The sequence below is a fragment of the Heterodontus francisci genome, chromosome 34, assembly GCF_036365525.1.
Source record: "Heterodontus francisci isolate sHetFra1 chromosome 34, sHetFra1.hap1, whole genome shotgun sequence".
NCBI classification, from domain to species: Eukaryota; Metazoa; Chordata; class Chondrichthyes; order Heterodontiformes; family Heterodontidae; genus Heterodontus; species Heterodontus francisci.
Window position 1 is genome coordinate 18,787,382 of NC_090404.1, and position 23,871 is coordinate 18,811,252.

The 23,871-nt window shown below is 47.4% G+C and overlaps 14 non-coding genes across 14 annotated transcripts; 7 read left to right on the forward strand and 7 right to left on the reverse strand.

The window, feature by feature from the left end:
- Positions 1-1,294: 1,294 nt before the first annotated feature.
- On the reverse strand, positions 1,295-1,368 carry trnai-aau (transfer RNA isoleucine (anticodon AAU)). Its single transcript has one exon. It is a non-coding gene; the product is annotated as a tRNA-Ile (tRNA).
- A 368-nt stretch (positions 1,369-1,736) lies between these two features.
- trnal-cag (transfer RNA leucine (anticodon CAG)) lies at positions 1,737-1,818 on the forward strand. The gene has a single exon. It is a non-coding gene; the product is annotated as a tRNA-Leu (tRNA).
- Positions 1,819-5,247: 3,429 nt separating this feature from the next.
- Positions 5,248-5,321, reverse strand: trnai-aau (transfer RNA isoleucine (anticodon AAU)). Its single transcript has one exon. It is a non-coding gene; the product is annotated as a tRNA-Ile (tRNA).
- Positions 5,322-5,689: 368 nt separating this feature from the next.
- trnal-cag (transfer RNA leucine (anticodon CAG)) lies at positions 5,690-5,771 on the forward strand. The gene has a single exon. It is a non-coding gene; the product is annotated as a tRNA-Leu (tRNA).
- Positions 5,772-9,200: 3,429 nt separating this feature from the next.
- Positions 9,201-9,274, reverse strand: trnai-aau (transfer RNA isoleucine (anticodon AAU)). The gene has a single exon. It is a non-coding gene; the product is annotated as a tRNA-Ile (tRNA).
- Positions 9,275-9,642: 368 nt separating this feature from the next.
- trnal-uag (transfer RNA leucine (anticodon UAG)) lies at positions 9,643-9,724 on the forward strand. Its single transcript has one exon. It is a non-coding gene; the product is annotated as a tRNA-Leu (tRNA).
- Positions 9,725-12,250: 2,526 nt separating this feature from the next.
- trnai-aau (transfer RNA isoleucine (anticodon AAU)) lies at positions 12,251-12,324 on the reverse strand. Its single transcript has one exon. It is a non-coding gene; the product is annotated as a tRNA-Ile (tRNA).
- A 368-nt stretch (positions 12,325-12,692) lies between these two features.
- Positions 12,693-12,774, forward strand: trnal-cag (transfer RNA leucine (anticodon CAG)). Its single transcript has one exon. It is a non-coding gene; the product is annotated as a tRNA-Leu (tRNA).
- A 2,526-nt stretch (positions 12,775-15,300) lies between these two features.
- trnai-aau (transfer RNA isoleucine (anticodon AAU)) lies at positions 15,301-15,374 on the reverse strand. Its single transcript has one exon. It is a non-coding gene; the product is annotated as a tRNA-Ile (tRNA).
- Positions 15,375-15,742: 368 nt separating this feature from the next.
- Positions 15,743-15,824, forward strand: trnal-cag (transfer RNA leucine (anticodon CAG)). Its single transcript has one exon. It is a non-coding gene; the product is annotated as a tRNA-Leu (tRNA).
- Positions 15,825-18,350: 2,526 nt separating this feature from the next.
- On the reverse strand, positions 18,351-18,424 carry trnai-aau (transfer RNA isoleucine (anticodon AAU)). Its single transcript has one exon. It is a non-coding gene; the product is annotated as a tRNA-Ile (tRNA).
- Positions 18,425-18,792: 368 nt separating this feature from the next.
- On the forward strand, positions 18,793-18,874 carry trnal-cag (transfer RNA leucine (anticodon CAG)). The gene has a single exon. It is a non-coding gene; the product is annotated as a tRNA-Leu (tRNA).
- A 2,526-nt stretch (positions 18,875-21,400) lies between these two features.
- On the reverse strand, positions 21,401-21,474 carry trnai-aau (transfer RNA isoleucine (anticodon AAU)). Its single transcript has one exon. It is a non-coding gene; the product is annotated as a tRNA-Ile (tRNA).
- A 368-nt stretch (positions 21,475-21,842) lies between these two features.
- Positions 21,843-21,924, forward strand: trnal-cag (transfer RNA leucine (anticodon CAG)). Its single transcript has one exon. It is a non-coding gene; the product is annotated as a tRNA-Leu (tRNA).
- The last annotated feature ends 1,947 nt before the right edge of the window (positions 21,925-23,871 follow it).

Consider the following 23,871-nt stretch of genomic DNA (forward strand, 5'->3'; position numbering starts at 1 on the left):
CAAATCGTTCGCTGTGACCGCATTGTGCTCCCTCTATCCTTCAAACACAAAGTCGCCAATCAATCACGCAGGTAGGACAGGTAAACTATATTGTGACTTCTTGATTTGACGATGAGAGTAGAAGATCAATATCGCTGGAGAGTTTTCACCAGAGCGTCTTGCTCGTTCAACAAACAGATTCCGACTGCTATGTCACGTGACAGACGACATCATATCCTCCCTGACGATGCATACGAGTTATCGACATACCCGCTGAAAGACGTACGACAACAGCAACCATCGTCGGGGATCTGTGGACTTGCACTCCAAGGTGCCATTGTTCCTTTATACTTCTTCCATTTATTGTGTATTCCCTCGCCTTATTAGGCTTCCCCAAATGCGTTCCCTCACACCTCTGTGGATTGAATTCCAATTGCCGCTGTTCTGCCGATGTCACTCGTCCGTTCATATCTTCCTGCAGTCTCCAGCTTTCTCCTCATTATCACCCCTAAAGCCCAGTCTCCTTTGACAGCACCTTCCAAACCCGTCACCTCGATCGCCTTAAATGACAAGGGCAACAGTCGCATGGGGAACACCACTACCTACAAGTTCCCCACCAAAGCACACACCATCCTGACGTGGCATTATATCGCCGTTCTTTCACTGTCACTGAGTCACAATTCTGGAAGCCCCTCCCTAACAGCACTGGGTGTACCGGCTGCACATGGACTGCAGTAGTTCAAGAAGGTGGCTCGCCACCACCACCTTCTCAAGAGCAATTATTGATGGGCCAGCGATGCTAACATCCCATGAAGGAAGATAAAAGGGAACATGTGAGAAACTCAGTTCTCCTGGGTGGCAATTTGTTATTTGGCGATTTGAACGGAGGGAAGCCAGCAGAAAGATGCAAAGCAATGTTCAAATAGACTGACATTTTTTGTTTATTTTTTCACGGGGCATCAGTGAGAAAGGCAGCATTTATTGTCCGTCCTTAATTGCCCTTGAAAGGTCAGTGGCCAGTTCGGCCATTTCAGAGGACAGTTAAAAGTACTGTGGGTCAGGAGGCGCCAGAAGAGGTAAAGGAAGGCAGGTCTCTTTCCTGAAATGACATCGGTGCAGCAGATGGGTTTTCCAGCAAAGGATGATGGTTTCACAGCACCTTGAGTGAGCGAAGGTGAAATGGGGCATATTTGCATTTGTGAATGAAATGGAAAATGGTTGAGCTGTTGTGGGGGGATTTGTATTAGTATTTGCTCATGGATTGTAAATGCAATGCACCCAAGCAAGGCAATTACTGCCCCTGTGCTTAAATTAGTGGCCTGTATGGGGATTGAACCCAGGACCTTGGCATTATTAGCACCACGCTCTAACCATCTGAGCTAACAGGCCTTGACACTCAGCTACCTGTTAATGTTAATGTTGTACGCCTGTCACCTTTCATCAGCACTCTCTTTCTCTCTCCACAGATGCTGAGTTTCAGCAACACTTGCTCTTTTTCTTTCACATTTCCAACATGCACACACACTTTGACTTTGATTTCTATCTTCAAATGGCTTTTGCAAACTCCATTTATCCACAAAGCCTGCATTACCAATTCAACAATGCAACCACTCGGCCTGCACTTTCAATGCATTGTGCTTACAAATTCCTCTCACTTCCATCTTCCCAAGCAAAGACCTCCATTCACAGGATAATTCTGAAGAAAAGCACCTTTCAATCACCAATCAATTCCTTTACAGCCACAACCTCGACTGCATGGTAGCGTGGCCGAGCGGTCTAAGGCGCTGGATTCAGGTTCCAGTCTCTTCGGAGGCGTGGGTTCGAATCCCACCGCTGCCAGCATTTGACTCCCTGTTCCTTTTGGGCACACCCAACACCATCAGCCTCAAGAAAACGAACATCATGGGGCAGGATGTCAGAAATGCTCCATCCATCAATATTGGCGACCACGCTCTGGAAGTGGTTCAAGAGTTCACCTACCTAGGCTCAACTATCACCAGTAACCTGTCTCTAGATGCAGAAATCAACAAGCGCATGGGTAAGGCTTCCACTGCTATGTCCAGACTGGCCAAGAGAGTGTGGGAAAATGGCACACTGACACGGAACACAAAAGTCCGAGTGTATCAGGCCTGTGTCCTCAGTACCTTGCTCTACGGCAGCGAGGCCTGGACAACGTATGCCAGCCAAGAGCGACGTCTCAATTCATTCCATCTTCGCTGCCTTCGGAGAATACTTGGCATCAGGTGGCAGGACTATATCTCCAACACAGAAGTCCTTGAAGCGGCCAACACCCCCAGCTTATACACACTACTGAGTCAGCGGCGCTTGAGATGGCTTGGCCATGTGAGCCGCATGGAAGATGGCAGGATCCCCAAAGACACATTGTACAGCGAGCTCGCCACTGGTATCAGACCCACCGGCCGTCCATGTCTCCGTTATAAAGACGTCTGCAAACGTGACATGAAATCGTGTGACATTGATCACAAGTCGTGGGAGTCAGTTGCCAGCATTCGCCAGAGCTGGCGGGCAGCCATAAAGACAGGGCTAAATTGTGGCGAGTCGAAGAGACTTAGTAGTTGGCAGGAAAAAAGACAGAGGCGCAAGGGGAGAGCCAACTGTGCAACAGCCCCAACAAACAAATTTCTCTGCAGCACCTGTGGAAGAGCCTGTCACTCCAGAATTGGCCTTTATAGCCACTCCAGGCGCTGCTTCACAAACCACTGACCACCTCCAGGCGCGTATCCATTGTCTCTCGAGATAAGGAGGCCCAAAAGAATTCTGCTGTGCTGGGCACATTGTCGCCGGGACAAGTCCACTTCTTCCCTGCGGCCCCTTTGCTTTCACCACCTTGGCTCCTGTGCCAGTATTTGAAGACATGGCTAATGCTCGCAAACTCTCTTGGCCTGCGAGCGTTACCTTTCTATTTATGCTACTCTTTCAATAAAACTTCAATGTCAAGACATTCTACCAGGGCATTTTGAAAATCTTCATTGTCATTCGCAACTCTGCAATTCTTTCACATGAGTCCATTTCAGAAAGGTTTCAATCCTTGCCATTGTCCCTACAGCCACTGACAAATTGCTCCATTCTCTCTTTTCACCGCTGTCTATATCACAGAAATTCCAACCCATGTCTCCTGAAATTGAGTTTCGCATGGATTTCTGCTTCTCGAGTGCTCTATATTTTCTTACCATCTTTCTGATCATCTTCCGATAAGCCTCAGCTATTCGGCCTCTGAAGACCTTCGATTGCCATAGCTATCTTCATTTGAACTGCTAGTTTATCTGCTTCTCATGCAGCCAAATCAAGGAACCATAGCTCTACCATTTCTTTGAAAAGTTTGAATTTGGCAAGAGGATCGAGGCTTTCCACTTGGTAGATGGGAATTTAAACGTCATCATGTGGACATTCCTGGGATTTTCCCTGCTTTCCGAGGTAGGAAGAAGCTTTCCTGCTTTCCTCTGCACGAAGGTTTCAATGTGCTGCCGATCTGGCTGCCTGCAGTACTTTTACTTGCCGTCACCTCTTTCTGAACTCTATGGCACTGCAGGTCTGTGGCCCTGTTGCTCCCCTTCGCACGCTTTTTCAGGCATTGTCCACAAAGCAGTTTATTTTGCTGTCAATGGCACCAGGATGCCTCAAATAGCTGTAATGGCTGTGATGGCTATTTGCAGCATTTTATTTTAAGCCTGCTTTTCAATCGACCTGCACTGGCCTTTTTCAGCCTTTTGCAAGCTTGTCTTTGAATTAACTTGCAGCGGCATGCCCCAAATCAACCGATCACACCCCTTCGCTACTGAACCGCCGGCCCCTCAGTGCAGCTACTCACTGTTGCCAATGAAGTACTGCCTTCTGATAGTGCTTCACCTCTCGGAGCTCTGTCGACAGCTTCTGCGCCCCTCGCGGAATTCTGCTGCAGTGCCAAGCTGAATGTGACGCTCTCCCGATGTGCCGTAAAAAGTCCAAATCTTCGACAAATCGTTCGCTGTGACCGCATTGTGCTCCCTCTATCCTTCAAACACAAAGTCGCCAATCAATCACGCAGGTAGGACAGGTAAACTATATTGTGACTTCTTGATTTGACGATGAGAGTAGAAGATCAATATCGCTGGAGAGTTTTCACCAGAGCGTCTTGCTCGTTCAACAAACAGATTCCGACTGCTATGTCACGTGACAGACGACATCATATCCTCCCTGACGATGCATACGAGTTATCGACATACCCGCTGAAAGACGTACGACAACAGCAACCATCGTCGGGGATCTGTGGACTTGCACTCCAAGGTGCCATTGTTCCTTTATACTTCTTCCATTTATTGTGTATTCCCTCGCCTTATTAGGCTTCCCCAAATGCGTTCCCTCACACCTCTGTGGATTGAATTCCAATTGCCGCTGTTCTGCCGATGTCACTCGTCCGTTCATATCTTCCTGCAGTCTCCAGCTTTCTCCTCATTATCACCCCTAAAGCCCAGTCTCCTTTGACAGCACCTTCCAAACCCGTCACCTCGATCGCCTTAAATGACAAGGGCAACAGTCGCATGGGGAACACCACTACCTACAAGTTCCCCACCAAAGCACACACCATCCTGACGTGGCATTATATCGCCGTTCTTTCACTGTCACTGAGTCACAATTCTGGAAGCCCCTCCCTAACAGCACTGGGTGTACCGGCTGCACATGGACTGCAGTAGTTCAAGAAGGTGGCTCGCCACCACCACCTTCTCAAGAGCAATTATTGATGGGCCAGCGATGCTAACATCCCATGAAGGAAGATAAAAGGGAACATGTGAGAAACTCAGTTCTCCTGGGTGGCAATTTGTTATTTGGCGATTTGAACGGAGGGAAGCCAGCAGAAAGATGCAAAGCAATGTTCAAATAGACTGACATTTTTTGTTTATTTTTTCACGGGGCATCAGTGAGAAAGGCAGCATTTATTGTCCGTCCTTAATTGCCCTTGAAAGGTCAGTGGCCAGTTCGGCCATTTCAGAGGACAGTTAAAAGTACTGTGGGTCAGGAGGCGCCAGAAGAGGTAAAGGAAGGCAGGTCTCTTTCCTGAAATGACATCGGTGCAGCAGATGGGTTTTCCAGCAAAGGATGATGGTTTCACAGCACCTTGAGTGAGCGAAGGTGAAATGGGGCATATTTGCATTTGTGAATGAAATGGAAAATGGTTGAGCTGTTGTGGGGGGATTTGTATTAGTATTTGCTCATGGATTGTAAATGCAATGCACCCAAGCAAGGCAATTACTGCCCCTGTGCTTAAATTAGTGGCCTGTATGGGGATTGAACCCAGGACCTTGGCATTATTAGCACCACGCTCTAACCATCTGAGCTAACAGGCCTTGACACTCAGCTACCTGTTAATGTTAATGTTGTACGCCTGTCACCTTTCATCAGCACTCTCTTTCTCTCTCCACAGATGCTGAGTTTCAGCAACACTTGCTCTTTTTCTTTCACATTTCCAACATGCACACACACTTTGACTTTGATTTCTATCTTCAAATGGCTTTTGCAAACTCCATTTATCCACAAAGCCTGCATTACCAATTCAACAATGCAACCACTCGGCCTGCACTTTCAATGCATTGTGCTTACAAATTCCTCTCACTTCCATCTTCCCAAGCAAAGACCTCCATTCACAGGATAATTCTGAAGAAAAGCACCTTTCAATCACCAATCAATTCCTTTACAGCCACAACCTCGACTGCATGGTAGCGTGGCCGAGCGGTCTAAGGCGCTGGATTCAGGTTCCAGTCTCTTCGGAGGCGTGGGTTCGAATCCCACCGCTGCCAGCATTTGACTCCCTGTTCCTTTTGGGCACACCCAACACCATCAGCCTCAAGAAAACGAACATCATGGGGCAGGATGTCAGAAATGCTCCATCCATCAATATTGGCGACCACGCTCTGGAAGTGGTTCAAGAGTTCACCTACCTAGGCTCAACTATCACCAGTAACCTGTCTCTAGATGCAGAAATCAACAAGCGCATGGGTAAGGCTTCCACTGCTATGTCCAGACTGGCCAAGAGAGTGTGGGAAAATGGCACACTGACACGGAACACAAAAGTCCGAGTGTATCAGGCCTGTGTCCTCAGTACCTTGCTCTACGGCAGCGAGGCCTGGACAACGTATGCCAGCCAAGAGCGACGTCTCAATTCATTCCATCTTCGCTGCCTTCGGAGAATACTTGGCATCAGGTGGCAGGACTATATCTCCAACACAGAAGTCCTTGAAGCGGCCAACACCCCCAGCTTATACACACTACTGAGTCAGCGGCGCTTGAGATGGCTTGGCCATGTGAGCCGCATGGAAGATGGCAGGATCCCCAAAGACACATTGTACAGCGAGCTCGCCACTGGTATCAGACCCACCGGCCGTCCATGTCTCCGTTATAAAGACGTCTGCAAACGTGACATGAAATCGTGTGACATTGATCACAAGTCGTGGGAGTCAGTTGCCAGCATTCGCCAGAGCTGGCGGGCAGCCATAAAGACAGGGCTAAATTGTGGCGAGTCGAAGAGACTTAGTAGTTGGCAGGAAAAAAGACAGAGGCGCAAGGGGAGAGCCAACTGTGCAACAGCCCCAACAAACAAATTTCTCTGCAGCACCTGTGGAAGAGCCTGTCACTCCAGAATTGGCCTTTATAGCCACTCCAGGCGCTGCTTCACAAACCACTGACCACCTCCAGGCGCGTATCCATTGTCTCTCGAGATAAGGAGGCCCAAAAGAATTCTGCTGTGCTGGGCACATTGTCGCCGGGACAAGTCCACTTCTTCCCTGCGGCCCCTTTGCTTTCACCACCTTGGCTCCTGTGCCAGTATTTGAAGACATGGCTAATGCTCGCAAACTCTCTTGGCCTGCGAGCGTTACCTTTCTATTTATGCTACTCTTTCAATAAAACTTCAATGTCAAGACATTCTACCAGGGCATTTTGAAAATCTTCATTGTCATTCGCAACTCTGCAATTCTTTCACATGAGTCCATTTCAGAAAGGTTTCAATCCTTGCCATTGTCCCTACAGCCACTGACAAATTGCTCCATTCTCTCTTTTCACCGCTGTCTATATCACAGAAATTCCAACCCATGTCTCCTGAAATTGAGTTTCGCATGGATTTCTGCTTCTCGAGTGCTCTATATTTTCTTACCATCTTTCTGATCATCTTCCGATAAGCCTCAGCTATTCGGCCTCTGAAGACCTTCGATTGCCATAGCTATCTTCATTTGAACTGCTAGTTTATCTGCTTCTCATGCAGCCAAATCAAGGAACCATAGCTCTACCATTTCTTTGAAAAGTTTGAATTTGGCAAGAGGATCGAGGCTTTCCACTTGGTAGATGGGAATTTAAACGTCATCATGTGGACATTCCTGGGATTTTCCCTGCTTTCCGAGGTAGGAAGAAGCTTTCCTGCTTTCCTCTGCACGAAGGTTTCAATGTGCTGCCGATCTGGCTGCCTGCAGTACTTTTACTTGCCGTCACCTCTTTCTGAACTCTATGGCACTGCAGGTCTGTGGCCCTGTTGCTCCCCTTCGCACGCTTTTTCAGGCATTGTCCACAAAGCAGTTTATTTTGCTGTCAATGGCACCAGGATGCCTCAAATAGCTGTAATGGCTGTGATGGCTATTTGCAGCATTTTATTTTAAGCCTGCTTTTCAATCGACCTGCACTGGCCTTTTTCAGCCTTTTGCAAGCTTGTCTTTGAATTAACTTGCAGCGGCATGCCCCAAATCAACCGATCATACCCCTTCGCTACTGAACCGCCGGCCCCTCAGTGCAGCTACTCACTGTTGCCAATGAAGTACTGCCTTCTGATAGTGCTTCACCTCTCGGAGCTCTGTCGACAGCTTCTGCGCCCCTCGCGGAATTCTGCTGCAGTGCCAAGCTGAATGTGACGCTCTCCCGATGTGCCGTAAAAAGTCCAAATCTTCGACAAATCGTTCGCTGTGACCGCATTGTGCTCCCTCTATCCTTCAAACACAAAGTCGCCAATCAATCACGCAGGTAGGACAGGTAAACTATATTGTGACTTCTTGATTTGACGATGAGAGTAGAAGATCAATATCGCTGGAGAGTTTTCACCAGAGCGTCTTGCTCGTTCAACAAACAGATTCCGACTGCTATGTCACGTGACAGACGACATCATATCCTCCCTGACGATGCATACGAGTTATCGACATACCCGCTGAAAGACGTACGACAACAGCAACCATCGTCGGGGATCTGTGGACTTGCACTCCAAGGTGCCATTGTTCCTTTATACTTCTTCCATTTATTGTGTATTCCCTCGCCTTATTAGGCTTCCCCAAATGCGTTCCCTCACACCTCTGTGGATTGAATTCCAATTGCCGCTGTTCTGCCGATGTCACTCGTCCGTTCATATCTTCCTGCAGTCTCCAGCTTTCTCCTCATTATCACCCCTAAAGCCCAGTCTCCTTTGACAGCACCTTCCAAACCCGTCACCTCGATCGCCTTAAATGACAAGGGCAACAGTCGCATGGGGAACACCACTACCTACAAGTTCCCCACCAAAGCACACACCATCCTGACGTGGCATTATATCGCCGTTCTTTCACTGTCACTGAGTCACAATTCTGGAAGCCCCTCCCTAACAGCACTGGGTGTACCGGCTGCACATGGACTGCAGTAGTTCAAGAAGGTGGCTCGCCACCACCACCTTCTCAAGAGCAATTATTGATGGGCCAGCGATGCTAACATCCCATGAAGGAAGATAAAAGGGAACATGTGAGAAACTCAGTTCTCCTGGGTGGCAATTTGTTATTTGGCGATTTGAACGGAGGGAAGCCAGCAGAAAGATGCAAAGCAATGTTCAAATAGACTGACATTTTTTGTTTATTTTTTCACGGGGCATCAGTGAGAAAGGCAGCATTTATTGTCCGTCCTTAATTGCCCTTGAAAGGTCAGTGGCCAGTTCGGCCATTTCAGAGGACAGTTAAAAGTACTGTGGGTCAGGAGGCGCCAGAAGAGGTAAAGGAAGGCAGGTCTCTTTCCTGAAATGACATCGGTGCAGCAGATGGGTTTTCCAGCAAAGGATGATGGTTTCACAGCACCTTGAGTGAGCGAAGGTGAAATGGGGCATATTTGCATTTGTGAATGAAATGGAAAATGGTTGAGCTGTTGTGGGGGGATTTGTATTAGTATTTGCTCATGGATTGTAAATGCAATGCACCCAAGCAAGGCAATTACTGCCCCTGTGCTTAAATTAGTGGCCTGTATGGGGATTGAACCCAGGACCTTGGCATTATTAGCACCACGCTCTAACCATCTGAGCTAACAGGCCTTGACACTCAGCTGCCTGTTAATGTTAATGTTGTACGCCTGTCACCTTTCATCAGCACTCTCTTTCTCTCTCCACAGATGCTGAGTTTCAGCAACACTTGCTCTTTTTCTTTCACATTTCCAACATGCACACACACTTTGACTTTGATTTCTATCTTCAAATGGCTTTTGCAAACTCCATTTATCCACAAAGCCTGCATTACCAATTCAACAATGCAACCACTCGGCCTGCACTTTCAATGCATTGTGCTTACAAATTCCTCTCACTTCCATCTTCCCAAGCAAAGACCTCCATTCACAGGATAATTCTGAAGAAAAGCACCTTTCAATCACCAATCAATTCATTTACAGCCACAACCTCGACTGCATGGTAGCGTGGCCGAGCGGTCTAAGGCGCTGGATTTAGGTTCCAGTCTCTTCGGAGGCGTGGGTTCGAATCCCACCGCTGCCAGCATTTGACTCCCTGTTCCTTTTGGGCACACTCATTCTGCTGTGCTGGGCACATTGTCGCCGGGACAAGTCCACTTCTTCCCTGCGGCCCCTTTGCTTTCACCACCTTGGCTCCTGTGCCAGTATTTGAAGACATGGCTAATGCTCGCAAACTCTCTTGGCCTGCGAGCGTTACCTTTCTATTTATGCTACTCTTTCAATAAAACTTCAATGTCAAGACATTCTACCAGGGCATTTTGAAAATCTTCATTGTCATTCGCAACTCTGCAATTCTTTCACATGAGTCCATTTCAGAAAGGTTTCAATCCTTGCCATTGTCCCTACAGCCACTGACAAATTGCTCCATTCTCTCTTTTCACCGCTGTCTATATCACAGAAATTCCAACCCATGTCTCCTGAAATTGAGTTTCGCATGGATTTCTGCTTCTCGAGTGCTCTATATTTTCTTACCATCTTTCTGATCATCTTCCGATAAGCCTCAGCTATTCGGCCTCTGAAGACCTTCGATTGCCATAGCTATCTTCATTTGAACTGCTAGTTTATCTGCTTCTGCTGCAGCCAAATCAAGGAACAATAGCTCTACCATTTCTTTGAAAAGTTTGAATTTGGCAAGAGGATCGAGGCTTTCCACTTGGTAGATGGGAATTTAAACGTCATCATGTGGACATTCCTGGGATTTTCCCTGCTTTCCGAGGTAGGAAGAAGCTTTCCTGCTTTCCTCTGCACGAAGGTTTCAATGTGCTGCCGATCTGGCTGCCTGCAGTACTTTTACTTGCCGTCACCTCTTTCTGAACTCTATGGCACTGCAGGTCTGTGGCCCTGTTGCTCCCCTTCGCACGCTTTTTCAGGCATTGTCCACAAAGCAGTTTATTTTGCTGTCAATGGCACCAGGATGCCTCAAATAGCTGTAATGGCTGTGATGGCTATTTGCAGCATTTTATTTTAAGCCTGCTTTTCAATCGACCTGCACTGGCCTTTTTCAGCCTTTTGCAAGCTTGTCTTTGAATTAACTTGCAGCGGCATGCCCCAAATCAACCGATCACACCCCTTCGCTACTGAACCGCCGGCCCCTCAGTGCAGCTACTCACTGTTGCCAATGAAGTACTGCCTTCTGATAGTGCTTCACCTCTCGGAGCTCTGTCGACAGCTTCTGCGCCCCTCGCGGAATTCTGCTGCAGTGCCAAGCTGAATGTGACGCTCTCCCGATGTGCCGTAAAAAGTCCAAATCTTCGACAAATCGTTCGCTGTGACCGCATTGTGCTCCCTCTATCCTTCAAACACAAAGTCGCCAATCAATCACGCAGGTAGGACAGGTAAACTATATTGTGACTTCTTGATTTGACGATGAGAGTAGAATATCAATATCGCTGGAGAGTTTTCACCAGAGCGTCTTGCTCGTTCAACAAACAGATTCCGACTGCTATGTCACGTGACAGACGACATCATATCCTCCCTGACGATGCATACGAGTTATCGACATACCCGCTGAAAGACGTACGACAACAGCAACCATCGTCGGGGATCTGTGGACTTGCACTCCAAGGTGCCATTGTTCCTTTATACTTCTTCCATTTATTGTGTATTCCCTCGCCTTATTAGGCTTCCCCAAATGCGTTCCCTCACACCTCTGTGGATTGAATTCCAATTGCCGCTGTTCTGCCGATGTCACTCGTCCGTTCATATCTTCCTGCAGTCTCCAGCTTTCTCCTCATTATCACCCCTAAAGCCCAGTCTCCTTTGACAGCACCTTCCAAATCCGTCACCTCGATCGCCTTAAATGACAAGGGCAACAGTCGCATGGGGAACACCACTACCTACAAGTTCCCCACCAAAGCACACACCATCCTGACGTGGCATTATATCGCCGTTCTTTCACTGTCACTGAGTCACAATTCTGGAAGCCCCTCCCTAACAGCACTGGGTGTACCGGCTGCACATGGACTGCAGTAGTTCAAGAAGGTGGCTCGCCACCACCACCTTCTCAAGAGCAAATATTGATGGGCCAGCGATGCTAACATCCCATGAAGGAAGATAAAAGGGAACATGTGAGAAACTCAGTTCTCCTGGGTGGCAATTTGTTATTTGGCGATTTGAACGGAGGTAAGCCAGCAGAAAGATGCAAAGCAATGTTCAAATAGACTGACATTTTTTGTTTATTTTTTCACGGGGCATCAGTGAGAAAGGCAGCATTTATTGTCCGTCCTTAATTGCCCTTGAAAGGTCAGTGGCCAGTTCGGCCATTTCAGAGGACAGTTAAAAGTACTGTGGGTCAGGAGGCGCCAGAAGAGGTAAAGGAAGGCAGGTCTCTTTCCTGAAATGACATCGGTGCAGCAGATGGGTTTTCCAGCAAAGGATGATGGTTTCACAGCACCTTGAGTGAGCGAAGGTGAAATGGGGCATATTTGCATTTGTGAATGAAATGGAAAATGGTTGAGCTGTTGTGGGGGGATTTGTGTTAGTATTTGCTCATGGATTGTAAATGCAATGCACCCAAGCAAGGCAATTACTGCCCCTGTGCTTAAATTAGTGGCCTGTATGGGGATTGAACCCAGGACCTTGGCGTTATTAGCACCACGCTCTAACCATCTGAGCTAACAGGCCTTGACACTCAGCTACCTGTTAATGTTAATGTTGTACGCCTGTCACCTTTCATCAGCACTCTCTTTCTCTCTCCACAGATGCTGAGTTTCAGCAACACTTGCTCTTTTTCTTTCACATTTCCAACATGCACACACACTTTGACTTTGATTTCTATCTTCAAATGGCTTTTGCAAACTCCATTTATCCACAAAGCCTGCATTACCAATTCAACAATGCAACCACTCGGCCTGCACTTTCAATGCATTGTGCTTACAAATTCCTCTCACTTCCATCTTCCCAAGCAAAGACCTCCATTCACAGGATAATTCTGAAGAAAAGCACCTTTCAATCACCAATCAATTCCTTTACAGCCACAACCTTGACTGCATGGTAGCGTGGCCGAGCGGTCTAAGGCGCTGGATTCAGGTTCCAGTCTCTTCGGAGGCGTGGGTTCGAATCCCACCGCTGCCAGCATTTGACTCCCTGTTCCTTTTGGGCACACTCATTCTGCTGTGCTGGGCACATTGTCGCCGGGACAAGTCCACTTCTTCCCTGCGGCCCCTTTGCTTTCACCACCTTGGCTCCTGTGCCAGTATTTGAAGACATGGCTAATGCTCGCAAACTCTCTTGGCCTGCGAGCGTTACCTTTCTATTTATGCTACTCTTTCAATAAAACTTCAATGTCAAGACATTCTACCAGGGCATTTTGAAAATCTTCATTGTCATTCGCAACTCTGCAATTCTTTCACATGAGTCCATTTCAGAAAGGTTTCAATCCTTGCCATTGTCCCTACAGCCACTGACAAATTGCTCCATTCTCTCTTTTCACCGCTGTCTATATCACAGAAATTCCAACCCATGTCTCCTGAAATTGAGTTTCGCATGGATTTCTGCTTCTCGAGTGCTCTATATTTTCTTACCATCTTTCTGATCATCTTCCGATAAGCCTCAGCTATTCGGCCTCTGAAGACCTTCGATTGCCATAGCTATCTTCATTTGAACTGCTAGTTTATCTGCTTCTGATGCAGCCAAATCAAGGAACCATAGCTCTACCATTTCTTTGAAAAGTTTGAATTTGGCAAGAGGATCGAGGCTTTCCACTTGGTAGATGGGAATTTAAACGTCATCATGTGGACATTCCTGGGATTTTCCCTGCTTTCCGAGGTAGGAAGAAGCTTTCCTGCTTTCCTCTGCACGAAGGTTTCAATGTGCTGCCGATCTGGCTGCCTGCAGTACTTTTACTTGCCGTCACCTCTTTCTGAACTCTATGGCACTGCAGGTCTGTGGCCCTGTTGCTCCCCTTCGCACGCTTTTTCAGGCATTGTCCACAAAGCAGTTTATTTTGCTGTCAATGGCACCAGGATGCCTCAAATAGCTGTAATGGCTGTGATGGCTATTTGCAGCATTTTATTTTAAGCCTGCTTTTCAATCGACCTGCACTGGCCTTTTTCAGCCTTTTGCAAGCTTGTCTTTGAATTAACTTGCAGCGGCATGCCCCAACTCAACCGATCACACCCCTTCGCTACTGAACCGCCGGCCCCTCAGTGCAGCTACTCACTGTTGCCAATGAAGTACTGCCTTCTGATAGTGCTTCACCTCTCGGAGCTCTGTCGACAGCTTCTGCGCCCCTCGCGGAATTCTGCTGCAGTGCCAAGCTGAATGTGACGCTCTCCCGATGTGCCGTAAAAAGTCCAAATCTTCGACAAATCGTTCGCTGTGACCGCATTGTGCTCCCTCTATCCTTCAAACACAAAGTCGCCAATCAATCACGCAGGTAGGACAGGTAAACTATATTGTGACTTCTTGATTTGACGATGAGAGTAGAATATCAATATCGCTGGAGAGTTTTCACCAGAGCGTCTTGCTCGTTCAACAAACAGATTCCGACTGCTATGTCACGTGACAGACGACATCATATCCTCCCTGACGATGCATACGAGTTATCGACATACCCGCTGAAAGACGTACGACAACAGCAACCATCGTCAGGGATCTGTGGACTTGCACTCCAAGGTGCCATTGTTCCTTTATACTTCTTCCATTTATTGTGTATTCCCTCGCCTTATTAGGCTTCCCCAAATGCGTTCCCTCACACCTCTGTGGATTGAATTCCAATTGCCGCTGTTCTGCCGATGTCACTCGTCCGTTCATATCTTCCTGCAGTCTCCAGCTTTCTCCTCATTATCACCCCTAAAGCCCAGTCTCCTTTGACAGCACCTTCCAAACCCGTCACCTCGATCGCCTTAAATGACAAGGGCAACAGTCGCATGGGGAACACCACTACCTACAAGTTCCCCACCAAAGCACACACCATCCTGACGTGGCATTATATCGCCGTTCTTTCACTGTCACTGAGTCACAATTCTGGAAGCCCCTCCCTAACAGCACTGGGTGTACCGGCTGCACATGGACTGCAGTAGTTCAAGAAGGTGGCTCGCCACCACCACCTTCTCAAGAGCAAATATTGATGGGCCAGCGATGCTAACATCCCATGAAGGAAGATAAAAGGGAACATGTGAGAAACTCAGTTCTCCTGGGTGGCAATTTGTTATTTGGCGATTTGAACGGAGGTAAGCCAGCAGAAAGATGCAAAGCAATGTTCAAATAGACTGACATTTTTTGTTTATTTTTTCACGGGGCATCAGTGAGAAAGGCAGCATTTATTGTCCGTCCTTAATTGCCCTTGAAAGGTCAGTGGCCAGTTCGGCCATTTCAGAGGACAGTTAAAAGTACTGTGGGTCAGGAGGCGCCAGAAGAGGTAAAGGAAGGCAGGTCTCTTTCCTGAAATGACATCGGTGCAGCAGATGGGTTTTCCAGCAAAGGATGATGGTTTCACAGCACCTTGAGTGAGCGAAGGTGAAATGGGGCATATTTGCATTTGTGAATGAAATGGAAAATGGTTGAGCTGTTGTGGGGGGATTTGTATTAGTATTTGCTCATGGATTGTAAATGCAATGCACCCAAGCAAGGCAATTACTGCCCCTGTGCTTAAATTAGTGGCCTGTATGGGGATTGAACCCAGGACCTTGGCGTTATTAGCACCACGCTCTAACCATCTGAGCTAACAGGCCTTGACACTCAGCTACCTGTTAATGTTAATGTTGTACGCCTGTCACCTTTCATCAGCACTCTCTTTCTCTCTCCACAGATGCTGAGTTTCAGCAACACTTGCTCTTTTTCTTTCACATTTCCAACATGCACACACACTTTGACTTTGATTTCTATCTTCAAATGGCTTTTGCAAACTCCATTTATCCACAAAGCCTGCATTACCAATTCAACAATGCAACCACTCGGCCTGCACTTTCAATGCATTGTGCTTACAAATTCCTCTCACTTCCATCTTCCCAAGCAAAGACCTCCATTCACAGGATAATTCTGAAGAAAAGCACCTTTCAATCACCAATCAATTCCTTTACAGCCACAACCTTGACTGCATGGTAGCGTGGCCGAGCGGTCTAAGGCGCTGGATTCAGGTTCCAGTCTCTTCGGAGGCGTGGGTTCGAATCCCACCGCTGCCAGCATTTGACTCCCTGTTCCTTTTGGGCACACTCAATCTGCTGTGCTGGGCACATTGTCGCCGGGACAAGTCCACTTCTTCCCTGCGGCCCCTTTGCTTTCACCACCTTGGCTCCTGTGCCAGTATTTGAAGACATGGCTAATGCTCGCAAACTCTCTTGGCCTGCGAGCGTTACCTTTCTATTTATGCTACTCTTTCAATAAAACTTCAATGTCAAGACATTCTACCAGGGCATTTTGAAAATCTTCATTGTCATTCGCAACTCTGCAATTCTTTCACATGAGTCCATTTCAGAAAGGTTTCAATCCTTGCCATTGTCCCTACAGCCACTGACAAATTGCTCCATTCTCTCTTTTCACCGCTGTCTATATCACAGAAATTCCAACCCATGTCTCCTGAAATTGAGTTTCGCATGGATTTCTGCTTCTCGAGTGCTCTATATTTTCTTACCATCTTTCTGATCATCTTCCGATAAGCCTCAGCTATTCGGCCTCTGAAGACCTTCGATTGCCATAGCTATCTTCATTTGAACTGCTAGTTTATCTGCTTCTCATGCAGCCAAATCAAGGAACCATAGCTCTACCATTTCTTTGAAAAGTTTGAATTTGGCAAGAGGATCGAGGCTTTCCACTTGGTAAATGGGAATTTAAACGTCATCATGTGGACATTCCTGGGATTTTCCCTGCTTTCCGAGGTAGGAAGAAGCTTTCCTGCTTTCCTCTGCACGAAGGTTTCAATGTGCTGCCGATCTGGCTGCCTGCAGTACTTTTACTTGCCGTCACCTCTTTCTGAACTCTATGGCACTGCAGGTCTGTGGCCCTGTTGCTCCCCTTCGCACGCTTTTTCAGGCATTGTCCACAAAGCAGTTTATTTTGCTGTCAATGGCACCAGGATGCCTCAAATAGCTGTAATGGCTGTGATGGCTATTTGCAGCATTTTATTTTAAGCCTGCTTTTCAATCGACCTGCACTGGCCTTTTTCAGCCTTTTGCAAGCTTGTCTTTGAATTAACTTGCAGCGGCATGCCCCAAATCAACCGATCACACCCCTTCGCTACTGAACCGCCGGCCCCTCAGTGCAGCTACTCACTGTTGCCAATGAAGTACTGCCTTCTGATAGTGCTTCACCTCTCGGAGCTCTGTCGACAGCTTCTGCGCCCCTCGCGGAATTCTGCTGCAGTGCCAAGCTGAATGTGACGCTCTCCCGATGTGCCGTAAAAAGTCCAAATCTTCGACAAATCGTTCGCTGTGACCGCATTGTGCTCCCTCTATCCTTCAAACACAAAGTCGCCAATCAATCACGCAGGTAGGACAGGTAAACTATATTGTGACTTCTTGATTTGACGATGAGAGTAGAATATCAATATCGCTGGAGAGTTTTCACCAGAGCGTCTTGCTCGTTCAACAAACAGATTCCGACTGCTATGTCACGTGACAGACGACATCATATCCTCCCTGACGATGCATACGAGTTATCGACATACCCGCTGAAAGACGTACGACAACAGCAACCATCGTCGGGGATCTGTGGACTTGCACTCCAAGGTGCCATTGTTCCTTTATACTTCTTCCATTTATTGTGTATTCCCTCGCCTTATTAGGCTTCCCCAAATGCGTTCCCTCACACCTCTGTGGATTGAATTCCAATTGCCGCTGTTCTGCCGATGTCACTCGTCCGTTCATATCTTCCTGCAGTCTCCAGCTTTCTCCTCATTATCACCCCTAAAGCCCAGTCTCCTTTGACAGCACCTTCCAAACCCGTCACCTCGATCGCCTTAAATGACAAGGGCAACAGTCGCATGGGGAACACCACTACCTACAAGTTCCCCACCAAAGCACACACCATCCTGACGTGGCATTATATCGCCGTTCTTTCACTGTCACTGAGTCACAATTCTGGAAGCCCCTCCCTAACAGCACTGGGTGTACCGGCTGCACATGGACTGCAGTAGTTCAAGAAGGTGGCTCGCCACCACCACCTTCTCAAGAGCAAATATTGATGGGCCAGCGATGCTAACATCCCATGAAGGAAGATAAAAGGGAACATGTGAGAAACTCAGTTCTCCTGGGTGGCAATTTGTTATTTGGCGATTTGAACGGAGGTAAGCCAGCAGAAAGATGCAAAGCAATGTTCAAATAGACTGACATTTTTTGTTTATTTTTTCACGGGGCATCAGTGAGAAAGGCAGCATTTATTGTCCGTCCTTAATTGCCCTTGAAAGGTCAGTGGCCAGTTCGGCCATTTCAGAGGACAGTTAAAAGTACTGTGGGTCAGGAGGCGCCAGAAGAGGTAAAGGAAGGCAGGTCTCTTTCCTGAAATGACATCGGTGCAGCAGATGGGTTTTCCAGCAAAGGATGATGGTTTCACAGCACCTTGAGTGAGCGAAGGTGAAATGGGGCATATTTGCATTTGTGAATGAAATGGAAAATGGTTGAGCTGTTGTGGGGGGATTTGTATTAGTATTTGCTCATGGATTGTAAATGCAATGCACCCAAGCAAGGCAATTACTGCCCCTGTGCTTAAATTAGTGGCCTGTATGGGGATTGAACCCAGGACCTTGGCGTTATTAGCACCACGCTCTAACCATCTGAGCTAACAGGCCTTGACACTCAGCTACCTGTTAATGTTAATGTTGTACGCCTGTCACCTTTCATCAGCACTCTCTTTCTCTCTCCACAGATGCTGAGTTTCAGCAACACTTGCTCTTTTTCTTTCACATTTCCAACATGCACACACACTTTGACTTTGATTTCTATCTTCAAATGGCTTTTGCAAACTCCATTTATCCACAAAGCCTGCATTACCAATTCAACAATGCAACCACTCGGCCTGCACTTTCAATGCATTGTGCTTACAAATTCCTCTCACTTCCATCTTCCCAAGCAAAGACCTCCATTCACAGGATAATTCTGAAGAAAAGCACCTTTCAATCACCAATCAATTCCTTTACAGCCACAACCTTGACTGCATGGTAGCGTGGCCGAGCGGTCTAAGGCGCTGGATTCAGGTTCCAGTCTCTTCGGAGGCGTGGGTTCGAATCCCACCGCTGCCAGCATTTGACTCCCTGTTCCTTTTGGGCACACTCATTCTGCTGTGCTGGGCACATTGTCGCCGGGACAAGTCCACTTCTTCCCTGCGGCCCCTTTGCTTTCACCACCTTGGCTCCTGTGCCAGTATTTGAAGACATGGCTAATGCTCGCAAACTCTCTTGGCCTGCGAGCGTTACCTTTCTATTTATGCTACTCTTTCAATAAAACTTCAATGTCAAGACATTCTACCAGGGCATTTTGAAAATCTTCATTGTCATTCGCAACTCTGCAATTCTTTCACATGAGTCCATTTCAGAAAGGTTTCAATCCTTGCCATTGTCCCTACAGCCACTGACAAATTGCTCCATTCTCTCTTTTCACCGCTGTCTATATCACAGAAATTCCAACCCATGTCTCCTGAAATTGAGTTTCGCATGGATTTCTGCTTCTCGAGTGCTCTATATTTTCTTACCATCTTTCTGATCATCTTCCGATAAGCCTCAGCTATTCGGCCTCTGAAGACCTTCGATTGCCATAGCTATCTTCATTTGAACTGCTAGTTTATCTGCTTCTCATGCAGCCAAATCAAGGAACCATAGCTCTACCATTTCTTTGAAAAGTTTGAATTTGGCAAGAGGATCGAGGCTTTCCACTTGGTAGATGGGAATTTAAACGTCATCATGTGGACATTCCTGGGATTTTCCCTGCTTTCCGAGGTAGGAAGAAGCTTTCCTGCTTTCCTCTGCACGAAGGTTTCAATGTGCTGCCGATCTGGCTGCCCGCAGTACTTTTACTTGCCGTCACCTCTTTCTGAACTCTATGGCACTGCAGGTCTGTGGCCCTGTTGCTCCCCTTCGCACGCTTTTTCAGGCATTGTCCACAAAGCAGTTTATTTTGCTGTCAATGGCACCAGGATGCCTCAAATAGCTGTAATGGCTGTGATGGCTATTTGCAGCATTTTATTTTAAGCCTGCTTTTCAATCGACCTGCACTGGCCTTTTTCAGCCTTTTGCAAGCTTGTCTTTGAATTAACTTGCAGCGGCATGCCCCAAATCAACCGATCACACCCCTTCGCTACTGAACCGCCGGCCCCTCAGTGCAGCTACTCACTGTTGCCAATGAAGTACTGCCTTCTGATAGTGCTTCACCTCTCGGAGCTCTGTCGACAGCTTCTGCGCCCCTCGCGGAATTCTGCTGCAGTGCCAAGCTGAATGTGACGCTCTCCCGATGTGCCGTAAAAAGTCCAAATCTTCGACAAATCGTTCGCTGTGACCGCATTGTGCTCCCTCTATCCTTCAAACACAAAGTCGCCAATCAATCACGCAGGTAGGACAGGTAAACTATATTGTGACTTCTTGATTTGACGATGAGAGTAGAATATCAATATCGCTGGAGAGTTTTCACCAGAGCGTCTTGCTCGTTCAACAAACAGATTCCGACTGCTATGTCACGTGACAGACGACATCATATCCTCCCTGACGATGCATACGAGTTATCGACATACCCGCTGAAAGACGTACGACAACAGCAACCATCGTCGGGGATCTGTGGACTTGCACTCCAAGGTGCCATTGTTCCTTTATACTTCTTCCATTTATTGTGTATTCCCTCGCCTTATTAGGCTTCCCCAAATGCGTTCCCTCACACCTCTGTGGATTGAATTCCAATTGCCGCTGTTCTGCCGATGTCACTCGTCCGTTCATATCTTCCTGCAGTCTCCAGCTTTCTCCTCATTATCACCCCTAAAGCCCAGTCTCCTTTGACAGCACCTTCCAAACCCGTCACCTCGATCGCCTTAAATGACAAGGGCAACAGTCGCATGGGGAACACCACTACCTACAAGTTCCCCACCAAAGCACACACCATCCTGACGTGGCATTATATCGCCGTTCTTTCACTGTCACTGAGTCACAATTCTGGAAGCCCCTCCCTAACAGCACTGGGTGTACCGGCTGCACATGGACTGCAGTAGTTCAAGAAGGTGGCTCGCCACCACCACCTTCTCAAGAGCAAATATTGATGGGCCAGCGATGCTAACATCCCATGAAGGAAGATAAAAGGGAACATGTGAGAAACTCAGTTCTCCTGGGTGGCAATTTGTTATTTGGCGATTTGAACGGAGGTAAGCCAGCAGAAAGATGCAAAGCAATGTTCAAATAGACTGACATTTTTTGTTTATTTTTTCACGGGGCATCAGTGAGAAAGGCAGCATTTATTGTCCGTCCTTAATTGCCCTTGAAAGGTCAGTGGCCAGTTCGGCCATTTCAGAGGACAGTTAAAAGTACTGTGGGTCAGGAGGCGCCAGAAGAGGTAAAGGAAGGCAGGTCTCTTTCCTGAAATGACATCGGTGCAGCAGATGGGTTTTCCAGCAAAGGATGATGGTTTCACAGCACCTTGAGTGAGCGAAGGTGAAATGGGGCATATTTGCATTTGTGAATGAAATGGAAAATGGTTGAGCTGTTGTGGGGGGATTTGTATGAGTATTTGCTCATGGATTGTAAATGCAATGCACCCAAGCAAGGCAATTACTGCCCCTGTGCTTAAATTAGTGGCCTGTATGGGGATTGAACCCAGGACCTTGGCGTTATTAGCACCACGCTCTAACCATCTGAGCTAACAGGCCTTGACACTCAGCTACCTGTTAATGTTAATGTTGTACGCCTGTCACCTTTCATCAGCACTCTCTTTCTCTCTCCACAGATGCTGAGTTTCAGCAACACTTGCTCTTTTTCTTTCACATTTCCAACATGCACACACACTTTGACTTTGATTTCTATCTTCAAATGGCTTTTGCAAACTCCATTTATCCACAAAGCCTGCATTACCAATTCAACAATGCAACCACTCGGCCTGCACTTTCAATGCATTGTGCTTACAAATTCCTCTCACTTCCATCTTCCCAAGCAAAGACCTCCATTCACAGGATAATTCTGAAGAAAAGCACCTTTCAATCACCAATCAATTCCTTTACAGCCACAACCTTGACTGCATGGTAGCGTGGCCGAGCGGTCTAAGGCGCTGGATTCAGGTTCCAGTCTCTTCGGAGGCGTGGGTTCGAATCCCACCGCTGCCAGCATTTGACTCCCTGTTCCTTTTGGGCACACTCATTCTGCTGTGCTGGGCACATTGTCGCCGGGACAAGTCCACTTCTTCCCTGCGGCCCCTTTGCTTTCACCACCTTGGCTCCTGTGCCAGTATTTGAAGACATGGCTAATGCTCGCAAACTCTCTTGGCCTGCGAGCGTTACCTTTCTATTTATGCTACTCTTTCAATAAAACTTCAATGTCAAGACATTCTACCAGGGCATTTTGAAAATCTTCATTGTCATTCGCAACTCTGCAATTCTTTCACATGAGTCCATTTCAGAAAGGTTTCAATCCTTGCCATTGTCCCTACAGCCACTGACAAATTGCTCCATTCTCTCTTTTCACCGCTGTCTATATCACAGAAATTCCAACCCATGTCTCCTGAAATTGAGTTTCGCATGGATTTCTGCTTCTCGAGTGCTCTATATTTTCTTACCATCTTTCTGATCATCTTCCGATAAGCCTCAGCTATTCGGCCTCTGAAGACCTTCGATTGCCATAGCTATCTTCATTTGAACTGCTAGTTTATCTGCTTCTCATGCAGCCAAATCAAGGAACCATAGCTCTACCATTTCTTTGAAAAGTTTGAATTTGGCAAGAGGATCGAGGCTTTCCACTTGGTAGATGGGAATTTAAACGTCATCATGTGGACATTCCTGGGATTTTCCCTGCTTTCCGAGGTAGGAAGAAGCTTTCCTGCTTTCCTCTGCACGAAGGTTTCAATGTGCTGCCGATCTGGCTGCCCGCAGTACTTTTACTTGCCGTCACCTCTTTCTGAACTCTATGGCACTGCAGGTCTGTGGCCCTGTTGCTCCCCTTCGCACGCTTTTTCAGGCATTGTCCACAAAGCAGTTTATTTTGCTGTCAATGGCACCAGGATGCCTCAAATAGCTGTAATGGCTGTGATGGCTATTTGCAGCATTTTATTTTAAGCCTGCTTTTCAATCGACCTGCACTGGCCTTTTTCAGCCTTTTGCAAGCTTGTCTTTGAATTAACTTGCAGCGGCATGCCCCAAATCAACCGATCACACCCCTTCGCTACTGAACCGCCGGCCCCTCAGTGCAGCTACTCACTGTTGCCAATGAAGTACTGCCTTCTGATAGTGCTTCACCTCTCGGAGCTCTGTCGACAGCTTCTGCGCCCCTCGCGGAATTCTGCTGCAGTGCCAAGCTGAATGTGACGCTCTCCCGATGTGCCGTAAAAAGTCCAAATCTTCGACAAATCGTTCGCTGTGACCGCATTGTGCTCCCTCTATCCTTCAAACACAAAGTCGCCAATCAATCACGCAGGTAGGACAGGTAAACTATATTGTGACTTCTTGATTTGACGATGAGAGTAGAATATCAATATCGCTGGAGAGTTTTCACCAGAGCGTCTTGCTCGTTCAACAAACAGATTCCGACTGCTATGTCACGTGACAGACGACATCATATCCTCCCTGACGATGCATACGAGTTATCGACATACCCGCTGAAAGACGTACGACAACAGCAACCATCGTCGGGGATCTGTGGACTTGCACTCCAAGGTGCCATTGTTCCTTTATACTTCTTCCATTTATTGTGTATTCCCTCGCCTTATTAGGCTTCCCCAAATGCGTTCCCTCACACCTCTGTGGATTGAATTCCAATTGCCGCTGTTCTGCCGATGTCACTCGTCCGTTCATATCTTCCTGCAGTCTCCAGCTTTCTCCTCATTATCACCCCTAAAGCCCAGTCTCCTTTGACAGCACCTTCCAAACCCGTCACCTCGATCGCCTTAAATGACAAGGGCAACAGTCGCATGGGGAACACCACTACCTACAAGTTCCCCACCAAAGCACACACCATCCTGACGTGGCATTATATCGCCGTTCTTTCACTGTCACTGAGTCACAATTCTGGAAGCCCCTCCCTAACAGCACTGGGTGTACCGGCTGCACATGGACTGCAGT